Source organism: Xyrauchen texanus, chromosome 24 (genome assembly GCF_025860055.1).
Source record: "Xyrauchen texanus isolate HMW12.3.18 chromosome 24, RBS_HiC_50CHRs, whole genome shotgun sequence".
Taxonomy (NCBI): Eukaryota; Metazoa; Chordata; class Actinopteri; order Cypriniformes; family Catostomidae; genus Xyrauchen; species Xyrauchen texanus.
Window position 1 is genome coordinate 41,460,053 of NC_068299.1, and position 9,761 is coordinate 41,469,813.

Here is a 9,761-nt window from a genome sequence, read left to right on the forward strand (position 1 = left end):
TGGATCCATATTTTGGTCGATCGTTCTGTCACACTTGAGGAATGGGAAGACAAGAGGTGCGGATCCAAATGCGGTTTTTATTTAACATATAATAAATAAAAGGGTTAACACAAAGCAAAGTCCACGATGGGAAAAACAGGCAACTGAAAACACAATGAAACTGATCAAACACGAGGGAATAAACACTGGAGCAAATAAGAAGTCCACGAGGGGAAAAGTAAACCAACACAAACTAACACAGAGCGGAACACGAGACGACAGGGCATCCACGACGGGCTGGGAAAACCTGGAGAAAGCACGAGAGGTTACACATAGGCATAAACATGAAACGGTAACGATCGAATACGGAGAGAGGAAACGACGGGGTTAAGTAGACAGACACAGTGATAACAAAACAAGCGACAGGTGCGGACAATAACGCTGTGACAGCGGTGATGAGGAGTGAGGAAGAAGGGAAGTGTAGTTTTAACAGAGACAGTGAAACACAGGCGGACAACAAGGAAGAAATGACAGGGAGCGTGTTAGGTGAAACAGAAAACACGGGACGGGTAACAAGGACGAGCGACATGGAACGTGACTGGCGAGGGTGAAACAGAAAACACGGAACGGACCACATGGAAACGTGACGAGAGAAACAGAGAACACAGTGAAGACAACGGGGAATCGTGACACATATGTTGTACTTCCAATAAGAGCATATTTGCTCAAATGTATCCTGTATACCTGACTTTTAGTATAAAGAGAAGATCGTTGAAATTATTTGAAAGTTATGAAGCAAGGTAGCTTGCAATTCGTCAGCGTTAGCAGGCAAGAATAAGTTAGCTAAAATGACACAGATCAATCCTTATGGCACTATATTTCACATGCTTTGCAGTTATGTAAGTTTACCTGTGCAATAAGAAGAATGGCAATTCGGGGTCGGTTTTGATCCCCAAAACCGAACGAAGGTCGCTCCAGGAATCAAATGCTCCGCCGATGTTCACTCTAGTTTTCACTTGACCAAGGTAACATTCCTGCTTTGCCAGATGGGATTCAGTAGATAAATGTTGTTTTTTTTTGTGTAGGAGTCTGTGTTGTGCTGGGAGCCGGACGTTTGCTGGATTCCAGCTATAAGATAACGTTACCTAGTGTTGCAGTTTGTTGTCGCTGTTGAATAGTGGAAGAGAAGCACTGAGGCAAGGCTCCTGGGAGCATGCATGATTGTAACATCCTTTGGATTTTCCCAGCAAAAGTGACCCACTCCTTTCACATGAAAATCAGTCTACAGGCTTTAATAGGAAACCTAGGAAGGGCTCATTTTTTAAGTTGCGTTAGAAGCCATTCACACATTAGCAAGAAAAAGGCAAATATTACATGAAAATTGTTATTGCACCTTTAAATATGGAGGATGAGAATGCTATAGAAGATAAGGAGAAAGCTGAAATGTTCAAGATTGCATTTACAAAAATAAACTTTTCAGACAATTTGACACAGGAGATTAAGGAAATGAGAGAGAAACTGTCAAAAGAATATCCACATCTATTGGAAAAGAGGGAAACATCGATTGGTATGTTGGATGTACCTTTCTCAAATCAGGAATTAAAGAGAGCATTAAAAAAATTTAAGGCAGCAGCACCCGGACAAGATGAAATAACTCAGCAAAGACTCATTAGAAATAATATTCAAGTTTTATTATAGAATATGGGAGGAAGGGGTTTTACCACAGAATTGGAAAGAAGCATTAATAATACCTATAAGAAATCAGGGAAAGACACAAGCAAACAATTCAATTACATGCCTATAGATTTAACTACAGATTTATGTAATTTAATGGAAAAGATGATTACTGGTTGATTAATTACTTACTATTCATTACTATCTGGAAGAATGAAATTTATTCTCCCCATACCAAAATGGATTTAGAAGAGGAAGGGGGAAAATGGACCCTATCATAAATTTGGAGGAAGATATAAGGAAAGCCTTAATAAGTAAAGAAACAGTAATAGCAGTATGTTTTGTGGTAAAAGGCGTACGACATGTTATGGAAGGAAGGACTGGTAATAAAATTAGATCAGATTGGAATAGGAGAAAGAATATATGAATGAATGAATGAATGAAAACTTTACTGAACAACAACAACAATCAACACGAAGTGTTCAAATGGATAAAAACACAAAAAAGCCCAAAGGCTTGTTTCCATTGTGGTCCTTAAGATGGAAGATGGGTAACAATACATGGACTAAAAAACATTGAGAACAATGAAGAAATGGGACATAAAAAGGATACAGACAAATAAAACAGATAAAAATACAATAAAAAAAACAAAACAAGGGCTAAATTCCCAGATAAACAAGCAGACACACAAGCAGACAATATAATATTTCTACTACTTCAAGGATTTCTATTTCCTTTTTTATATTTTTTATAGATGTAATAACCAATTTTTTATTGAAGATTTAAAATGATAGTAGGAAGAGCTCAACAGTTTAAGGTTTAAAGGTAAACCATTCCACAAGACAGCTGCAGAGTATAGGAAAGAGTACTTTCCCACACAGCTCTTAAAACGGCAGGGCCTGTAATCTGTGGAACTCCCCCTGGTACAGTAGTTGTGCGTATCACTAATTTTTGAAAAGTAATCACACAACTACTTGGGTGCCAGATTATTTCTTATCTTATAAACTAAACACAGTTTAAGTTGAGAAACCCTCTCCTCCACTCTGAGCCACCCAAGACTGGAGAAATGGTCAGGAAGAAGATGAGTTCTAGGATGTAATTTAAGGATCACTCTGATTAGTTTATTTTGACAGATCTGTAAATTGTCTTTAAGGCCTTTAGTAATGCCTGTGTACCAAGATGTACAGGTATAGTCAAGATGACATTGAACAAGCGCATTGGCCAGGATTTTTAAGGTTTTACTATCTAAGAGGCTGGATATTCTTGCCAGGAACTTAGTCCTTTGGCTTACCTTTGAGATAATTTTTCGGGCCATAAGCTCCCCTGATAGTTTGTTATCTAGTATACAGCCCAAGTAAGTAACTGCTTCCTTGGCTGTAATTTCAACATTACCTATGACTACCCTAAACCCCTTAGCCTTTTTCAGTTTATCTCTGGACCCAAAAAGAATTGACTCTGTTTTGCCAAGGTGGAGAGACAACTTGTTGTCTGTTAGCCAAACACTGAGGTTAAGGAGTTCTGAACTAAGCAGCCTTTCGACCTCTGATTTGTCTTTATGAGAGACTAGAATAGCTGAGTCATCTGCAAATAAAAACAAATTACAGTCTATAGCTGACGACATATCATTGACATATAATTAAAAAAAAGAGAGGACCCAAAATACTCCCCTGGGGAACACCACAAGTTAATTTAAGTGGTGATGAAAAGGTCCCTTCCACATCTACCACCTGTTCTCTGCCCACCAGGTATGACCTCACCCACTGAAGAGATGCAGGAGAAAATCCTAGGGCTTTTAGTTTGTTCAAAAGGATATCATACTGAACAGTATCAAAGGCCTTTTGAAGGTCTATTAACACCATGCCACAAAAATTCCCCTTTTCTTCTTCTTTCCTAATAAAGTCTGTAAGATAAAGCAGACAGGTATCAGTGGAATGGGATTTTCTAAAGCCTGATTGGAAGTCAAATAAAAGGTTATGTTCTGCTAAATAACTGTCTATTTGCTCATAAATGATCCTTTCCACAATTTTTGATATTGAACACAAGATAGATACAGGGCGGAAATTTCCAGGATCAGATTTGGGCCCCTTTTTAAATAAAGGTATCACTCTTGCCACCTTAAATTTACTAGGGAAATGGTTATTTTCAACGGATAAATTAATAAGATAAGTTATGACAGGAGTGATTATTTCAGCAGTATCCTTAAGAAATCTGGCAGGGGTCTTGTCAAAACCGGTAGCCTTGGAAGGATTTAAACCTTTGAGTTTTTTTAGAACCAGCTCCTCTGTTACTTGTTTGAAATAAAAAGTATTTGGCTGGACTCCTTTTTCTTCATAAAACTTATGCACCCTCTGTGGATCACTAAAAACACCTGACGAAGATGGAAGCTTCTGCACCAGATTACTTGCAATTGTTGTGAAGAAACTATTAAAAGTATCTGCCACCACTTTTTTTATCATATACTATGGACCCATTAATATCTAAGCCTATTTTACCTTGTTTTTGCTTAGGGTTCTCTTTTGTCCCCAAAGGCTTAAGAGTTGCCCACAATTTCTTTGGATCCTTTTTATGCTCTTCAATTTTATATAATTGGATTAAAGATTTCCTAACTGAAGTGAAGATTGGAGAAGTTATATCCAATAGAGGCTTGATAGAAAATGAGACACCCCAAGGAAGTGTCATAAGTACATTAATATTTATTAATCTGATTAATGATGTTTTTGCTACAGTTGAGCTGATATTAATTTGGGTAAATCGCTGTTTGCAGATGATGGAGCCCTTAGGTTCAGTATCAGAGGGAGAGACCCGAGAGCACCGCAGCAAGAGTGTGCTTAACATTTATTATATAGATGCTTATTTATACCGAAAATAAGCATTAATAAGTCGTTCCTGGAGAGTAAAATTAATAATAAAGAACTGACCTTGAAATTGCTTCATTGTCTCCTGACTCCTCCATTGCCAGAACTAAAGACTTTGTTACAGTGGTGCCGGCTTTGGACGATAAACGCTGTCATGGAATCTTCACCGCTGGGCAAAGTCTTCAAGACCCTCGCCAGCATCCAGCAGTCCCAACATCAGGCCCTCATGGAGATACGACGGGAGCAGGAACAACGTTTCCAAGTCCTGCTCCAGGCACAAGTGGAGGACCGGCAGGTGCTAAGGAGCCTGATCGCCGGAGAGGGGCTGGTGCTGCGACCTCCTCGGAGCCCGTTCCACCGGTCGCCCTTACCAAAATGGGGCCGAATGACGATCCAGAGGCCTTCCTCGACCTCTTTGAAAAAACTGCGGAGGTTTGGAGGTGGCCTCCTGATCAGTGGGTGGCCCGCCTGTTGCCCCTGCTCTCCGGGAAGGCGCAGCTGGCTTTACAACAACTCCCCGTCGGCAGCCTCCTGGACTATAAACAACAGAGAAAGGCTATCCAGCAACAGGTCGGTCGGACCTCAGAGCAGAGTCGGCAGCTCTTCCGCTCTTTGAGCTTTGGGAAGGACGGCCGCCCATTTGCGTTTGCCCAGCAGCTCCGTGACGCCTGCCGGAAATGATTGCTGGCGGGGGGAACCTGCGGCACTGTGGAAGTCGTCGATCTGGTGGTGCTGGAGCAGTTCGTCTCCCAACTTCCCAGAGGCTTTCTTTTCTCTCTCCATCCCCTGTGCCTCATGTGCCCCCCTCTCCCCCGTTCCCCTCACTCTTGCCCAGTTCCGGCTCCACGGAGTTGGGGAGGCCCACCCAAACCCCGCCCTCAGTCAAGAGGGCCCTTCCCCTTTGTCTCTCCTAACCCCCCTGTCTCTCTCCGCTTTCCCCTCCAGGTTGGCAAGACCGCCCCCACAAGTGCGGAACGAAGACCTGGGCTGGTCTGCTGGAGCTGTGGGGCAGCCGGACACACCCAGGAGCGGTGTCTAGTTATGGAGGTGCGGACACTGGTACGGGTCCCCGACGCTCCACAGGCTGTATCGGATACCGGTAAGAGTAAAAGGGGATACACTGTAGCGTGGCCACATAAGGGGATGTTTTATATATGGTATATGACTTTAAACTAATTATGTGGGTCATTTATGCTTATTTGTTATATTGCTTTCCCTGTATTTCTGTTAATCCCTCAGCTTATATGTATTTGTCCCCCGATCTCTGTTCATGCGAGAGCTTCGCGTGGGTGCATCTTACGTGTTTTCCTGCCATGTATTCAGGAAGTACTTTCGGTTTCTATTTAAAGAACCGCTATGCCGGTTTCCAGCGCTCATTTGCGAGTACACGCACATCTACAAACCCGTTTCATTCATTCTTTGTATTACGCTGGTGACTGACCTCGGAGTGCCGAGACGCCGTTCCTCCTGGAAGTATTTTCGTTTGGCTCGCTGCCAGGATTGCTTTTTATCAGAGGACATTTGGTCATTCATCATTTCATCACTTCATCACTTGGTCGTGCTCATGGACTATCAAAATTCCTGGTGAGGCTGATCTGAACACTATAACTCTGTGCACTCTGGACTTCACTTTTACTTGTATATACACCTTGTTTGTTATTGTTGTAAATATTATTGGTTGGTTAATACACTTGGGTTTATTGATTTTTCATCAGTGTTGCTATTTATTTTCTCCACACCATTTCCTATCTCTAGAAACGGTACGGAAGATCCCATATTAGTGTAAACTCAACTTTAACATTGGAGAGTGTTACAACACATCAAGCATTGGTTGATACAGGTTGTCCTCAAACCTTGATCCACCAACGCTTGGTGCAAGGCAGGGCAATGGATAAAAATAAACTGGTGAGGGTGAGGTGTGTGCATGGTGATATTCACAAGTATCCAGTGGTTACCATTGAGATACAATTCAGGGGAAAAAGGCATAGAGTCGAGGCCGCAGTTAATTCCCGCCTCACCCATCCACTAATTCTGGGAACCAATTGGCCCTGTTGTAAAAATTTATTGAGGGTAATATGTGTGGATGGGTCCTGCAGAATAGCGGAGCGGGGGGGGTGACGTGTGATACTATAGCTGGTGAGGTGGTGCCAGGGCCGTCAACTTCGGCTCCGCGTCAGGATGACGCAGATGGGGGAGTTCCCATTCTCAGGGGCTTCCCTGAGGGGGACTTCCCTCTGGAGCAGTCGCGTGACGAGTCCTTCAAGCATGCCTTCGACCAAGTGAAAATAATTGATGGTCAACAGCTCCAGCCCGGTCTTGCGCTCACATACCCATACTTTCTACTATTAAAGAGCGGTTGTATCGAGTGATGCAGGACACTCAAACCAAACAGCATACAACTCAGCTGTTAGTACCAAAGAGCCATCGGGAAACACTCTTCCAGGCAGCTCATTATAATCCAATGGCTGGCCACTTAGGTCATGAATAAACTTTGAACCGCATAATGGCTCGTTTCTTTTGGCCAGGCATTCATGGGGATGTTCTTAAGTGGTGTGCTGTGTGCCATGAATGTCAGTTGGTGAATCTATCGGCCACACAAAAAGCGCCATTGCATCCTCTGCCATTGATTGAGATCCCCTTCGACAGAATTGGCATGGATCTTCTCGGGCCATTAAAGCGGATTGCACGCGGCCATTGCTTTGTATTGGTTCTGGTGGTCTATGCAACACAATATCCGGAAGGAGTGCCCCTGCGCAACATCTCAGCATGCAATGTTGCAGAGGCACATTCATGTCACCTGCACTACACAAACTATTTGAATTATTAGGCATTAAGTTGATTCGCACCAGTAATTACCACCCGCAAACCGACGGGTTGGTCGAATGATTTAATAAGACCTTAAAAACCATCATTCGTAAGTTCGTACACGAAGATGCTAAAAACTGGGATAAGTGGCTCGAACCCTTGCTGTTTGCAGTACGAGAGGTCCCACAAGCCTCCACCAGACTTTCTGCATTTGAGCTTCTGTATGGGTGCGGCATGCTCAACGTTATACAGGAAGCCTGGAAGGAAGGACCTTCGAATAGTAAAAATCTAATTCAATACGTTCTTGACCTTCGAGCAAAACTCCACACTTTGGGGCAGGTAACAGGAAAATTTGCTCCAAACGCAAGATAGGCAATGCCGACTGTACAACAGGGGCACTCGACTATGAGGATTCACACAGGGAGATAAAGTGCTTATATTACTGCCCACCTCGAGCTCCAAATTACTCGGCAAGTGGCAAGGACTAGATGATATCATAATTTACAGCAATGATTGGCAGCGGCATATGCAACATCTGAGAGCTGTCCTGAGAGCGCTGAGACAGGCGGGACTCACTGCCAACCCGAAGACTGCCCAGCGCCCAAGACCAAGCCATGCCACAGTATCAGAGGGAGAGACCCGAGAGCACCGCAGCAAGAGTGTGCTTAACATTTATTATATAGATGCTTATTTATACCGATGGTTACCGTCGTTGCTGGAAAATTTATAATAAAGAAAATTGCTTTGTTGTCTCCTGACTCCTCCATTGCCTGAACTAAAGACTTTGTTACACATACTGATCAGCATTTAAAACTCATTTAGGTAAATTTGAAAGTATACAATATCAAGCATTAATAATATGCTGTGGAGCATATCCATCTTCTTCAATTCTGGCTTTGCAGGTGGAGCTGGGTGAGATGCCAATGTACTTAAGACGACAGCAATTAATAAATACTGGGCTAATTTAAAAAGTCAAAAAGATCAGCACCTGAGGTGTTAGAAGCATGTTGGGAACATGGAAAAGGAAAGAAAACTAGCTTTGGCTGAATTATTGAAGATTTAGTACAAGAAATGAAATTAAAGGAGTATAAAGTTGCATCAAGGGGCAGTGGTGCCTCAGCAGTTGAGGCTCTGGGTTACTGACAAGAAGGTTGGGGGTTTAAGCCCTAGCACTGCCAAGAACTGTACAACCATTGGTTGGTAGTGGAAGGATATCAGGGGGAAGAAGGAAAGGAGAATGAATTATATCAAGACTCAGATTGGGGCATACACGTTTAAATGCAACAATGTATTTAATAGGAAAACATCCAACAGGGTTATGCAGTTGGTGTGGGGTTAAGGAGTCAGTAGAACATGTAAAAATACAGTGCAAAGCCTATTACAGTTTCTTAAAAGTTCAAGTTCATTAGATAATGCATCTAACAATGCGAACCACCAATAAAAAAAAACAGACAAAGATTTAAATACTGCTCAAAAGAGATTTCAGCTTTACTGGAGGAAGAACTGTGTTCGTCTCCTATGAAACAGCTTTAATATTTATCTGTTAAACAGCACAGTAAAACTATACAATCAGAGATTCTTTGAGATTTACCTTGAGTTGTTATGACAGCCAACAACTGCACAAGTTGAGCCAGAAATACATTTTTACTCCACGTAACACTTAACGTAACTGGATCCTGGACTTCCTGACTGGGAGATCTCAGTCAGTCCGGATCGGGAGCAGCATCTCCACCACACTGAGCATTCAGGCCCCCAGGGCTGTGTGCCCAGTCCACTGCTGTTCACTGTCCAGACTTAAGACTGTGCAGCAACACACAGCTCGAATCACATCATCAAGTTTGCTGATGCCAAGGCAGTAGTGGTGTCTCATCAGCAAGAATGATGAGTCAGCATACAGAGAGGAGGTGCAGCGGCTAACAGACTGGTGCATAGTCAACAACTTGCCTCTGAATGTGGACAAAACAAAAGCGATGGTTGTTGACTTCAGGAGAGCATGGAGAGACCACTCTCCATTGAACATCGACGGCTCCTCTGTGGAGATTGTCATGAGCACAAAATTCCTTGGTGTTCACCTGGTGGCGAACCTCACCTGGTCCCTCAACACCAGCTCCATAACCAAGAAAGCCCAGCAGTGTCTCTACTTTAAGTTAAGGCTGACAAAAGCCTCACCACATTCTATAGAGGGACTATTGAGAGCATCCTGAGCAGCTGCATCACTGCCAGGTTTGGAAATTGCACCGTTTCAGATCGCAAGATGCTGCAGAGGATAGTTCAGACAGCTGAGAAGATCATAGGGGTCTCTCTTCCCTCCATCAAAGACATTTACACAAAACGCTGCATCCGCAAAGCCACCAGCATTGTGGATGACCCCACGCACCCCTCACACAAACTCTTCACCCTCCTGCCATCTGGCAAAAGGTACCAAAGCATTCAGGCCCTCACGGCCAG